This window comes from Prionailurus bengalensis, chromosome B2 (assembly GCF_016509475.1).
Source record: "Prionailurus bengalensis isolate Pbe53 chromosome B2, Fcat_Pben_1.1_paternal_pri, whole genome shotgun sequence".
Classification (NCBI taxonomy): domain Eukaryota; kingdom Metazoa; phylum Chordata; class Mammalia; order Carnivora; family Felidae; genus Prionailurus; species Prionailurus bengalensis.
In genome coordinates, this window is record NC_057349.1 from 1,539,230 (window position 1) to 1,554,092 (window position 14,863).

Here is a 14,863-nt window from a genome sequence, read left to right on the forward strand (position 1 = left end):
AACATCAAATGAAGTCCAGCAGAAGAAAGGAAATAATAATATTAGAGCAGAAATAAATGATATAGAAATTTAAAAAAAAACAGTAGAATAGATCAATGAAACTAGAAGCTGATTCTTGAAAATAATTAACAAAATTGATAAGCCCTAGCCAGACTTATCAAAAATAAAAGAGAAAGGACCCAAATAAATAAAATCATGAATCAAATAGGAGAGATCACAATTGACACCAGATAAATACAATTATAAGAGAATATCATGAGCAATTACATGCCAATAAGTTGGGCAATCTAGAAGAAATGGACAAATTCCTAGAAACATACACTACCAAAACTGAAACAGAAATAGAAAATTTAAACAGACCCATAACCAAAAAAATAAATTAAATCACTAATTTTAAAACAACAACAACAACAAAGGGGGTTCCTGGGTGCTCAGTTGGTTGAGCAGCTCGCTCTTGATTTTGGCTCAGGTCATGATCTCACAGTTTGTGAGTTCAAGCTCTACATCAGGCTTGGTGCTATGTGGAGGCTGCTAGGATCTCTCTCTTTCACTCTCTCTCTCTCTCTGCCCCTCCCCTGCTTGCTCTCTCTCTCTCAAAATAAATAAATAAGCATTAAAGAAAATCTCCCAGGGCATCTGGGTGGCTCAATCAGTTAAGCATCCGACATCAGCTCAGGTCATGATCTCACAGGTTCATGAGTCTCAGCCCTGCCTCAGGCTTTGTGCTGACAGCTTAGAGCTTGGAGCCTGCTTCAGATTCTGTGTCTCCCTCTCTCTATGCACCTCCCCTGCTCACACACTCTCTCTCTGTCTCTCTCTATCAGTAATAAAACATTTAAAAAATTAAAGGAAATCTCCCAACAAAGAAGAGTCCAGGGCCTGATGGCTTCCCAGGATAATTCTACCAACCATTTAAAGAATAATTAATAATTATTATAATATACATTTACTAATCAATACCTATTACTCTGAAACTGTTCCAAAAATAACAGAAATGGAAGGAAAACTTCAAAACTCACTCTACAAGGCCAGCATTACCTTGATTTCAAAACCAGACAAAGACCCCTCTAAAAAGAATTACAGACCAATATCCCTGATAAACCTGGATACAAAAATTCTCAACAAGACATTAGCAAACTGAATCCAACAGTATATTAAAAGAATTATTCACCATGATCAGGTGGGATTTATTCCTGGGATGCAGGGCTGGTTCAATATCCACAAATCAATCAACGTGATATACCACATTAATGAAAGATAAGAACTATATGTTCCTCTCAACAGATGCAGAAAAAGCATTTGACAAAACATGGCATTGTTTTTTTGATAAAAACCCTCAAGAAAGTAGGCATAGAAGGAACATATCTTAACATCACATAGGCCATATATGAAAGACTCACAGCTAATACCATCCTCAATGGGGAAAAACTGAGAGCTTTCTCAGTAAGGTCAGAAACATGACAGAATGTCCACTCTTGTCACTGTTGTTCAACATAGTAGTGGAAGTCCTAGCCTAAGCAATCCTACAAGAAAAAGAAATAAAAGGCATCCATATCAGTAAGGAAAAAGTCAAATGTTCACTCTTGGCAGACGACATGATACTCTATGTGGAAAACCAGAAAGACTCCACCAAAAAATTGCTAGAACTCATACATGAGTTCAGCAAAGTCACAGGATAAAAATCAATGTACAGAAATTGGTTACATTTATATACACTAATAATGGAACAGCAGAAAAAGAAATCAAGGTATCAACCCATTTACAATTACACCAAAAACGCTAAGATATCTAGGAATAAACCTAGCCAAAAAAGGTAAATAATATGTAAATTTATGAAATAAATTAAAGAAAACTCAAAGAAATGGAAAAACAGGGGCTCCTGGGTGGTTTACTCAGCTGAATGTCCAACTCTTGATTTTGGCTCAGATCATGATCCCAGGATCACGAGATCAAGCCCTGTGTCGGGCTCCATGCTGAGTGTGAAGCCTGCTTGGGACTCTCTCTCTCTGCCCCTCTCCCCCACTCACTTTATGAAAGAAAGAAAGAAAGAAAGAAAGAAAGAAAGAAAGAAAGAAAGAAAGAAAGAAAGAAAGAAAAAGAAAAACATCCCATGCTCATCGATTGGAAGAACAAACATTGTTAAAATGTCCATACTACCCAAAGCAATCTACACATTCAACTGAATCCCCACCAAAATACCACCAGCATTCTTCACAGAGCTGGAACAAACAGTTCTAAAAAAAAAAAACCAGAAAAGATCCTGAATAACCAAAGTAATCTTGAAAAAGAAAAGCAAAGTGAGAGGCATCACAACTCCAGACTTCAAGTTATCTTACAAAGCTGTAAGCATCAAGACAGTATGGTATTGGCACAAAAACAGACATACAGGTCAGTGGAACAAAATACAGAACACTGAAATGGACCCACATCTATATGATCAACTCATCTTCAACAAAGCAGGAGAGACTATTCGATGGAAAAAAGACAGTCTCTTCAACAAATGGGTGCTGGGAAAACTAGAAAAACATGCAGAAGGATGAAACTAGACCACTTTCTTGTATCATTCATAAAAATAAATTTTAAAATGAAGGACTTAAATATGAGACAGGAAACCACCAAAATCCTAGAGGAGAAAACAGGCAACAACCTGTTTGACCTCAGCCACAGCAACTTCTTACTTGACATGTCTCTGGAGGGAAGGGAAACAGAAGCAAAAGTGAACTATTGGTACCTCAGCAAGATTAAAAAAGAAAAAGAAAAGGAAACCTGCACAGCGAAGGAAACAATCAATAAAAGATATATGCAAATGACATATCAGATAAAGGGTTTCTGTTCTCTCCCTATTCCCCCCCACCTAAGTAGAACCTGGGACAATCCCTCTACATCTTCACCCAGAGGCTTAGATTTTTCCCTGTGCCAGAGTCCTAAGTAGGGGACCCCTGCCTAAGCTAACCTGACAAGCCCAGTAAGGGCCAGCCCTTCCCAGGCCTCTTATGGGGAGAAGGGCTTTAGGGATGATGTCCTGGACAGAGGGCCCCTGCCCTATTTACTGCAAGTAGAAATCAGTCTGCAGGTCCACATACAGGCTCTCCTACCTACGGTCCATGAATAGTTCCAGGCTTTGGGATTTAAGCAAGTTCTGAGGACTCAGGGACTGTGACCCAGGAAGCACCCAAACACCGACCCAAGCTGCAGACTCAAGAGACTGGCCTGCTTGTCCCGCTCTTGACTGATAGTGATGTCCAGAGAGAGCTTTGGGAGTGGGGGAGGGTAAAGACAGAACTATGAAGCCTGGAACTGCTGAGAACAGGAAGTTCGATCTCCATAGCAACTTTTAAGAATGAGGTGTGAAGGGGCACGTGGGTGGCTCAGTCGGTTAAGCGTCCAACTTTGGCTCAGGTCATGATCTCACGGTTGGAGCCCTATGTGGGGCTCTGTGCTGAGCCTGGAACCTGCTTCAGATTCTGTGTCTCCGTCTCTCTCTGCCCCTCCCCTGCTCATGCTCTTTGTCTCTCAAAAATAAATAAAACATTTAAAAATTAAAAAAAAAAAGAGCGAGGTGTGAATCACCCAAAACTGTGAATCACCCAAAAGCCAACACTGATAGTCTGCTAACATTTTCTGTTAAAGAGCCAGATAGCAAATATTTAGAGCACTGCAGGCCATACGGTCTCAAGTCCTATGCATGTGCTCAATCCTGCTGTAGCATGAGAGCAATGCATAAACAAATGAGCCTGGCTATGTTCCAGTGACATTTATGGGCACTGAAATTAGAATTTTCAGGGTGCCCAAGTGGCTCGGTCGGTTGAGCGTCCCACTCTCGGTTTCAGCTCAGGTCATGATCTCACGGTTGTGTGGGTTTGAACCCCAGGTCGGGCTCTGCACTGACAGCACTGCAGAGTCTGCTTGGGATTCTCTCTCCCTCTCTCTCTGCCCCTCCCCGACATGCACTGTCTCTGTCTCTCTCAAAATACATAAATAAACTTTAAAAAAAAATTTTAAGAGCTTTATCATTTTCACATGTCACAAAATACTGTAATTCCTTGGATTTTGCTCAACCATGTCTACGTCTTTAAGACGCAGAAACCATTCTTCGTTTGGAGACCATATAAAAACAAGCAATGTTTTTCCTGCCCTAGGGAATAGGGCGGCTACTGTCCAGCTCACAGCAGAGTGGGGGTCCTTCAGGAACAGCGAAGGAGTGGTTTCCAGTCACTTGAGGACAACGTGATGTTCATTCGGGTCTGTTTTTAAATATTTAATGTACAACATCTAAAAATCAGTTCTCACCGCCATCCTTTGGAAGACTTGCTCTAGCCTCTTTTCTACTAGACTTCCAGAACGCTCCTCATTGGCAGGAGGTTCACCGCCCTTGCGGGACCCAAGGAAATGGGATGACATTTTCAGGCTGGATAACTGGAGAATCCGAGGCTGATGCCAAAATCTGCGGCAGCCCGCTCCACCCGTCCTGGGCACTGGGGGCACCCGGATGTAGGCACAGCATCACGGGAGGAGAAGAGAGCTCGAATTAAAATCCCACGAGAGATATGAAGGCGCCATCTCACTGGACTAGGGAGGGAAAATCCAATTCTGTTCCATTTGAGCCGAAGACTATACAGTCCTTCCTACAAACGCGGGCAGCTCCAAGGGCTGTATCAGCACAGTCAGCAGCGGGATTCGGGGAAGAACCTCAGCTGGGGGGCTTTGCCACTACCCCCCCGCCACCCCAGGACCACTACCCATTTCACGGTTGGCCTCCTCTCGCCGATTCTTCCCCAAGAAGATCAACCTGGGGGTGTGGGGGGAGCCAGGATCCCACATCCAGCCCGGCTCTGTCCAGGCAGCATGTCGGGGACCGCTCCTCAGGACAGGCCTCCCAGAGGGACCCGAATCTCCGTGAACACCCATCTGAGCCCCGGGGCGGGGGCTGCCCTGCGTGATCTGCCCACTGGCAGCGTGGCTCTGGACAGCCCTGCAACCCGAGGCTCCGCCTGCATGTCAGGCCGTGGGCCTGCAGGGACCAGCAGGAAGAGGGCCACATCCACAGGTGCGCGTCACTAAGGAGCGCGTGGCCCCAGGGGAAGAAAAGTGGCAGCGAAAAGGCTAGCTGAGGCTCGGGTCGGAATCGGGGCGGTGCGGGCGGAGTCGGTCCTGGGGCGACACGGCAGCGCCCACCTGCCCGCTGGGCGGTCTCCTCACCTGTCGGCCAAGAACCGTATTGGGACTGAGGGGCAGGGACGGAGGAAGAGCAGAGGAGGAGCGGCCGCACGCACCTGCCACAAGCACCTGCCTCTGGCCCCACGCACCTGCCGCCTGCCGTATGCACCTACTGCCTGGCCTCACGCACCTGCTGCCTCCAGCGCTTCCCACCCGCACGCACCTGCTGCACGCACGCACCTGCCATAGGCCACACAGCCCGGCCGCCGGCAGCTCCTCCCGCCGCTCCCCACCCCCACCCGAGGCGCCTGCCGCAGAAGTTCGCGCCCATGTCTCCATGGCAACGTGGGGCCAGCACTTCCAGGACCACCGGGAGGACCCTGCCAGGTGCTCCCGCACTACAGACCGAGCGGTGCACCGGCTGCATCCTGCTTGCTGATTTGGGGCTGTCACCGCTCTGAGAACAGATTAGCTGGAGTCTGAAATTTGTCTTCTTCGGTGTAGGAAGAGAGAGAACAAAGAAAGAAAACAGAAGCACGACTTAATCGCAATTACTTGAATGTCGCTCCAAACGCAGAGGTCTTGAAATGTTCACTCCTGCATCCCAAGCTCTGGGAACAGGTGCTGAAGAAACACTTGTAAAAGAATGAATTGAAATGGGTCTGAAACAAATTGCTGGAAAGCATCTTTGACTAATATCTGCATTTCCCTCTTCTCAGTAGCTTTATTTAAGAGAACCAGTGTTTCATACATTTAAATGTGCTATCATTCTTAGGATTACAAAGATCCAAGGCATACATTATAAGTATGCTGTATTTTCCAAAATATTGAATTTCCAGCATATGGTATTTTTCTATATTTTCATTATGTTCTTTTTCAGTGTGATCAGCAGCAGAAACTTGAACAGAACATATTCCACGTATGTAATAAAGTTAAGCCCAAAAGATAAAAGTTTGAGGAAGTAGTAATACTTTATAGATTTTTCTTTCCCACACTAGAATATGAACTTTCTAACATATAAATTATGAGATATTCTATTTTTAGAAGGGGAAATAAAGAAATGTATTTCTAACTGCCAATATAAACAAAAGAAATCCATAAAATCAAAGCTAAACAAATACTCACCAAAGCTCTGAGTTGAACTGTAAAAGTAATAAGGACAATTAAGAGAATTATTAGAAGGAAAATGAAAAAAGCCTGTGACAGTTGTTAAAATCAAAAACAAACTGGCCAACCTTGAAAATTCCCTGTGCAGATAAAACCAGTTTAGTCACACAAGCAATACTAGCTTGGCCTGCATCATTTCTTGCTTACGCCTCTGGGAATATAAGCAAAACGTAAACTGTTTCCCAAGGTTGATGTCAGGTAACCACTAACCAATTACCTATCATTTAAGAAAATTATAATATTATAACCAATCCCTGTGAAAAATAATCACTGCTTTCTCACTATGTAGGCTGCTTCATAGCAATGTACCCCTGAGCCTCATTCTATGCTTTCGTTTAAGTGCTTCTGGTTTGTAACATGTCTTTTTAACAAACTTTTACTAATTTCTACTGTGGTGATTCATTGGTTTTACTTTGGCTATTTCTTTCCATTTTTTTAAGGTTTATTTATTTTTGAGAAAGAGAGACAGAGCACGAGCGGGGAGGGGCAGAGAAAGAGGGAGACACAGAATCCAAAGTAGGCTCCAGGCTCTGAGCTGTCAGCACAGAGCCCAATGCAGGGCTCGAACTCACGGACCGCAAGATAATGACCTGAGCCAAAGTCGGATGCTTAACTGACTGAGCCACCCAGGCGCCCCTACTTTGGACGCCTATTTCTGAACTCTTGCCACAGTTAAAAAGAATGAGCTGAAGCTATATTTCATTAAGGATAAATCTAAAAACCATAAAGTTGAGTACAAAGTATATAGTTACCCCTATGAAGTATTCTTGCCAAAAACACTGAACCTAAATCAAATTCAGCCCTTCAAACTTAAAAGATATGTACAGAGTGAAACTATTTGTATAAACTTTGTAAAACATGTAAATTATACTATATGACATTTGTGGCTATGCACATGTGTACTAAAAATATACAAACGTGCATGGGAGTAATATCAAAATCAGGATAGGAGTTTACCTGAGAAGGAAAGAGGGAGTAACCATGAAGGAGCAGACAAAGGGATTTAATTGTATTTGTAATATTTATAACTTAAGCTGGATGTTGATTGTTCCTAATATTATTTTTTGTATGCCTGAAATACTTGTTTTACCCCAAAAGCTCCAAAAGGAAATGAATTTGATAATTTCAACAGATGGCAAATGAGCCATAGAATTACTTAACATCAATCAGGCTTCTATTTCTCCATCAAAGAGCATGACCTTGAAATTCGGAATGGTAAGACAAACAGTAACATAAGGAAATTAAATATCAGATAGTAAAGGTATAACTATTTGCCTTGAATGAGTGCAAGTCTTCATACTGAGATAAAATCACTGGAAGGATCCTGAATGTCAGACAGATTGGCAAAGGGACCCCTGGAGGCCACTGTTAAGAAGTTTCACTGATGTGCAACTCAAAGGGGAGGAGCCAAGATAACGGAACAGCATGGAAGCATTTTGTGTGTCTCACATCCATGAAATACAGCCAGACCAACACTACACCATCCTATACACCTAGAAAAATGATCGGAAGATTAACACAACAAGGTGCACAACCTGAACCACAGAATTCAGCAGGTACGTGACACAAAGAGCTGAACTTGGGGAGCAAGAAGCCATGAAAGGTAGGGAACCCCTTTTGTGGGCAGAGAGAGGATGGAGACTGCAGAGGGGGGGAGCATACAGGAAAAGCACCCCTTCCCGAAAGCAGCTGGAGAGAAAGTAGAAAATTGGATACAGCTGCAGGGACTAAAAGGGAGAAAGGAGAAAGGAGAGGGCTTAAATTCCATTAAGACTGTAAACAAAGGGAGCGCAAAGGCTGCAACTCCGCAGCTCCATACCTGGCAGTGCTGTGGTGGGAAAGGTGAATCCCCAGGAACAGAGTGGGGTCCGGAAGGTTCTCGGGCCACGTGGGGAAAAGCGGTTCCACTGCTGGAAGGACATTTGGTAGAGACTGTTGAAGCCACCTGGTCCCAGCAGACCTCACAAGGCGGCCACATTCACTGGTGCTGGGGCAAGGTTGTTGAAGGTAAAGGGTGGTGCCAGATGTGTGTGGTGATTTTCCATAATCCCTGAAATACTGATGCTACACTGTCTTGTGATCTTTTTCTGGGGCGGGCTGGCACCTGGCCACAGTCTCGGGGCACCAGCAACAGCAGCGTCCAGCGGGCGTTCCTGGGTGCAGCCGACATTTGGCCATTGCTCAGTGAGACCCTCCTGCTGAGGGGCGGAACAGATCAAATCCACACTCCTTCCGAAGTAAGGGGCTGGGGAAAACAGCCACATCTGAGACAAAACTTGGGAGAGAGGTACTGCCTGGGGCCTGGTCACGGAGAGTGGGAAAGCAGGGAGTGGAGGAGAGCTGAAGACAGAGTACCGGTGTGCCATTGCTGATGCGGGAGAACAGACTGGGTAGCTGGGTGGCCATTTTCACCGCTCCCACGCATGCGCACATGCACCTACCAGCCCCTCAACAATCCACTCCAGTAGGCTAGCAGCGCCATCTAGTGGAGAGCAGAACTGTTACACCGAGCCCCACCCAACTGGGCCAACTTCACTCTTCAAAAACACAAACCTCACCACCAGCTTAATTTATGGACTATAAAGAACTACATGGACTGACCTCTAGGGGAAAACAAAGCAATTTCAGTCCTACTTCAATCTGTTAGGTTCATCTATTCAATTTTTTTTCTTTTTTTTTTCTTTTTCATTTTTCTCTTTTACAATTCTTTTCTTTTTCATGAATACAGAAAGAGAAAAAACTCATTTTTATTTTCAATTCTTATTAAAAATATGTTTTTAATTTTTATTACTATATTTCTTACTTTTGTGTAAATTTTTTCAAATTCTACTTTACTTCCATCATTTTTTTAGTCTACTTCAGTGTACTCACCTTTCCAAATTTTCAAACAATTTCCTTTTTTTCTTTCTTTTCTTTTCTTTTTTTCATTTCTTTTCTTTTCCTTGAATGCAGAAAGAGAAAAACTTCATTTTTACTTTCAATTTCTTTTCAAAATATTTTTATTTAATTTTTATTACTATATTTTTTGCTTTTATGTAATTTTTTTCAAATTCTATCGTACTCCCATCATTTTATTTGTCTACTACAGTGTATTCACTTTTTCAAATTTTCAAACGATTTTTTTCTTTTCTTTTTTCTTTTTATTTTTCGTTTTTTTTTTTCAACGTTTATTTATTTTTGGGACAGAGAGAGACAGAGCATGAACGGGGGAGGGGAAGAGAGAGAGGGAGACACAGAATCTGAAACAGGCTCCAGGCTCTGAGCCATCAGCCCAGAGCCCGACGCGGGGCTCGAACTCACGGACCGCGAGATCGTGACCTGGCTGAAGTCGGATGCTTGACCGACTGCGCCACCCAGGCGCCCCTCTTTTTTCTTTTTTTATCTTTTTCCCTTTTTCATTTATTTTCTTTCTTCTTACATACAGAAAACGAAAAAATTCTTATTTTTAATTTTTATTAAAAAATATTTCTGTAATTTTTTTCTACCATATTCTGTACTTTTGTGTATATTTTTTCAAATTCCATTTTACCCACATCATTTTAGTCTACTTTAGTGTATTAATTTTTTCAAATTTTCAAATGATTTCCTTCACCCCCCCTTTTTTTTTCATTTCTCTACTCTGTCAAACCATTTTCAACACCCAGACCAAACACACCTAGGATCTAGCATGATCTATTCAATTTTTGTCTGTGTGTGTTTTTAATTTTTAATTTTAATATTTTTTAATTTTAATTTTTTTATTTCAATTTTTCTACCTCATTAATTCCTTTTCTCCCTTCAAAATGACAAAATGAAGGAATTCACCCCAAAAGAAAGAGCACAAAGAAACAACAGCCAGGGATTTAACCAACACAGATGCAAGCAAGATGTCTGAACAAGAATTTAGAATCACAATAATAAGAATACTAGCTGGAGTCAAAAATAGACTAGAATCCCTTTCTGCAGAGATAAAAGAAGTAAAAAATAGCCAGAAGGAAATGAAAAATGTTATAACTCAGCTGCAATCATGGATGGATGCAGCAGTGGCAAGGATGGACAAGGCAGAACAGAGAATCAGCAATATAGTGGACAAACTTATAGAGAATAACAAAGCAGAAAAAAAGAGGGAGATTAAGGCAAAAGAGCACGATTTAAGAATTAGAGAAATCAGTGATTCATTAAAAAGGAACATCAGAATCATAGGGGTCCCAGAGGAGGAAGAGAAGAGAAACAGGGGTAGAAGGGTTATGTGAGCAAATCATAGCGGAAAACTTTCCTAACCTGGGGAAAGACACAGACATCAAAATCCAGGAATCACAGAGGACTCCCACTAGATTCAACAAAAACCAACCATCAACAAGGCATATCATAGTCAAATTCACAAAATACTCAGGCAAGGAGAATCATGAAAGCAGCAAGGGAAAAAAAGTGCCTAACCTACAAGGGAAGACAGATCAGGTTTGCAGCAGACCTACCCACAGAAACTTGGCAGTCCAGAAAGGAGTGGCAGGATATATTCAGTGTGCTGAATCAGAAAAATATGCAGCCAAGGATTCTTTATTCAGCAAGGCTGTCATGCAAAATATAAAGAGTGATAAAAAGTTTCCCAGACAAACAAAAATTAAAGGAGTTTGTGACCACCAAACCAGCTCTGCAAGAAATTTTGAAGGGGACTCTCTGAGGGGCGAAAACATGAAAAAAAAAAATATATATATATATGTCAAAAGCAACAAAAGATTAGAAAGGACCAGAGAACACTACCAGAAACTCCAAATCTACAAGTATCATAATGGCAATAAATTCATATCTTTCAGTATTCACTCTAAACATCAATGGACTCAATTTGACAATAAACTTCATATATTGAAAAAAAATAAACATCAATGGACTCAATGCTCCAATCAAAAGGCATAGGGTAGCAGAATGGATAAGAAAACAAGATCCATCTGTATGCTGATTACAAGAGACCAACTTTAGACCTAAAGACACCTACAGATTGAAAATAAGGGGATGGAGAACCATCTATCATGTTAATGGTCAACAAAAGAAAGCCACAGTAGCCATACTTATATCAGACAATCTAGACTTTAAAATAAAGACTGTATCAAGAGATGCAGAAGGGCATTATATCATAATCAAGGGGTCTATCCACCAAGAAGACCTAACAATTATAAACATTTATGCGCCAAATCTGGCAGTTCCCAAGTATATAAATCAATTTATCACAAACATAAAGAAACTCATCATAGTTGCCATTTGCAACTACGTGCATGGAACTGGAGGGTGTTATGCTAAGTGAAATTAGTCAGTCAGAGAAAGACAAAAATCATGTGACTTTACTCATATGAGGACTTTAAGAGACAAAACAGATGAACATACGGGAAGGGAAACAAAAGTAATATAAAAACAGGGAGGGGACAAAACATAAGAGACTCATAAATATGGAGAACAAACTGAGGGTTGCTGAAGGGGTGGTGGGAGGGGGGATGGGCTAAATGGATAAGGGGAATTAAGGAATCTACTCCTGAAATAATTGCTTCACTATATGCTAACTAATTTGGATGTAAATTTTAAAAAATAAAAAAGAAAGTTAAAAAAAATAAGTTTCACTGATGCGCAAGACTGGCAAATATCCAAATTTTCAAGAAGTAAAAAAGGTGAACTGTGGAATTAACAGGCTGAAAAGTTTGAAATGAATCCCTGACAAAGTTGTCCTAATTATTTCAGATCATTTATGATCAGTTGGGTTAACCAAGAACAGATAGTATATATAAACTCTATTTCAATTGCACTATGTTATTAGAGTCCTGTACTAAGGGTCTGCTGTAGAAGTAAAGTAATAAAGTATCTTCACATCAGCAAAGGCTATGGCAAATGTACCCTGCAAATATATGTGAATTGGACGTTTAGGACTCTTAAGTAGATTACTATTGGGAAGAATGGACACTCAGCCTGGAGGTTAATAGGACTCTTAAGTAGATTACTATTGGGAAGAATGGACACTCAGCCTGGAGGTTAATAGGACTATTAAGTAGATTACTATCATTAGGAAGAATGGACACTCAGCCTGGAGGTTAGTAGGACTGTTAACTAGATTACTATCATCAGGAAGAATGGACACTCAGCCTGGAGTTAAACAGGACTCTTTTTTTTTTTTAACAGGACTCTTAACTAGATTACTATCATCAAGAAAAATGGACACTCAGCCTGGAGGTTAATAGGACTGTTAAGTAGATTACTATAATTAGGAAGAATGGACACTCAGCCTGGAGGTTAATAGGACTGTTAACTAGATTACTATCATCAGGAAGAATGGACACTCAGCCTGGAGTTAAACAGGACTCTTTTTTTTTTTTTAACAGGACTCTTAACTAGATTACTATCATCAAGAAAAATGGACACTCTGCCTGGAGGTTAAAAGGACTGTTAAGTAGATTACTATCATTAGGAAGAATGGACACTCAGCCTGGAGGTTAAGTGACCATACAGAGCATCCTTCCTGCACCTCTTATTCAGTACCTTTGTACAGAAGGCCCTGAACTCAATTACAGAATTAGGGACTTCGTCTCTTTAGGAATAAGTCTAATCAAACTCAATTTCCTTTAGAGAAAGAGGATAAAATGTTACTAAATTGGAGGAATCAAGGAAATATTTTTGTATAATGATCTTTATTTAGCAATTATTATGAGCCAGGCATTTTCCTATATAATATATTGCATTTTCATCCTCACAATGAACTTGTGAGTGAAGGGTTTATTGTCACTATTTTATAGATGCAGTAATTGCAATGCTAAGGAGTTAAGTGGCTTGCCAAAAATATCAAGCTAGTGAGTAGCAAAGCCATTAATCAGGTCTTCTAAGATGGTACCATTTCTGCAATTCCACTTTTTAACAAATATGTCAATTGTTTCTAACCTCCTTTGGCTTTGAATAAACAGAAGGTCTGATTCGGCGGGAGAGGCTGTGTTTACATTCAAAATAACCCAGGTTTGAGATCCACGACTCTGGAGTCATGAGTTTCTTTTATCTTCTTTATCCTCCTTTGTAGTTTTAAACAAATTGTTGATCTCTTGGCCCTCAGTTTTCTTTTTTTTTTTTTTTAATGTTTTATTTTACTTTTGAGAGAGAGAAAGAGAGAGAGAGAGAGAGAGTGAGTGAGTACAAGCAGGGGAGGGGCAGACAGAGGGAGACACAGAATCCAAAGCAGGTTCCAGGCTCTGAGCTGTCAGTATGCGGGGCCCAAACTCACGAACGGCAAGATCATGACCTGAGCCAAAGTCAGACACTTAACTGACTGAGCCACCCAGGCGCCCCTGGCCTCAGTTTTCTGAAGTGTAAAATAAAGGCATTGTACCCAGTGATCACTATGATATCATCCAGGCTTGCAAATCTATTATCCTAATCATGAAATTTGAGGCCAGACAATGTGTTAAATTATTTCAATACAGTATCTCAGTTAATCATCACAACAACTCCAAAAACTAGGCACTTACACTGGATCTATTTTGCAGATGAGGAAACTGAGGCATGAGGTATAATTGGTTGGGATGTCACACACACATACCAAGTGGATTAACCTGAATTCAATCCCATAATTAAATAAATTTTATTTCATTTTAATATGCTTTAAATGAAGCTAATTGTAACCATTCACAAAGATATGCAATCATTCACCCCACCAAAAGGAACCAAGACTCTTGGAGTAATGACTGATACCTTGGAGAAATGAAGCAGGAAATATACAAAATAAGCCTGAAGTATTTTGTCCTGCCAGAAAGTAAAAAAATTATCAAGGACTCTTAGAGTTAAATGAAAAGGACACAGGAGACAAAATAAAGGCACTCCCATCTGCCAAAGATGGAATGATCTGAACATCAAAAATAAAGACTGCAAATGATTAAAACTCCTTCAGTATTTTTTTTAAAATTGATGCATTTGTGGCAGGGGGCCAAGATGGCAGAACAGCATGGAAGTTTCTTTTGCATCTCTCATCCCTGAAATGCAGCCAGATCAACACTAAACTATCCTGCACATAGAAAACTGATGTGGAGATTAACACAACAATCTGCATAACCTGAACCACAGAATTTAGCAGGTACACAGTGTGGAGAGGTGAACTAGGGGAGAGAAAAGCCGCAGAGGGTAGGGAGCTGTTTTTGCTTGTGAAGAGAGGACACAGACTAGGGGGAGAATACAGGAAAAGCACCCCCCCCCAAAGTAGCTGGAGAGAAAATGGAAAAGTGGAAACAGCTGCAGGGAATGAACTAAAAAGGGAGAAAGGAGAAAGGAGAGGGTTTAAATTCCATTAAGACTCTGTAAACGGGAGAAGCGCAGAGTCTGAAATTCTGACACTCGATACCTGGCGGTGCTCTGGTGGGAAGGGTGGATCCCCAGGAACAGAGTGCTATCGGAGAGGTCCTCAGGCCACAGGGGAGAGGTGGTTCCACTGCTGGAAGGACACCTAGTAGAGGCTGTGTGGCCTCCCCATAGCCAAAGGCCCCAGTGGACCCCAGAGAACAACCATGTTCACTGGTGCTGGAACAAAGATGTTAAGGGGGAA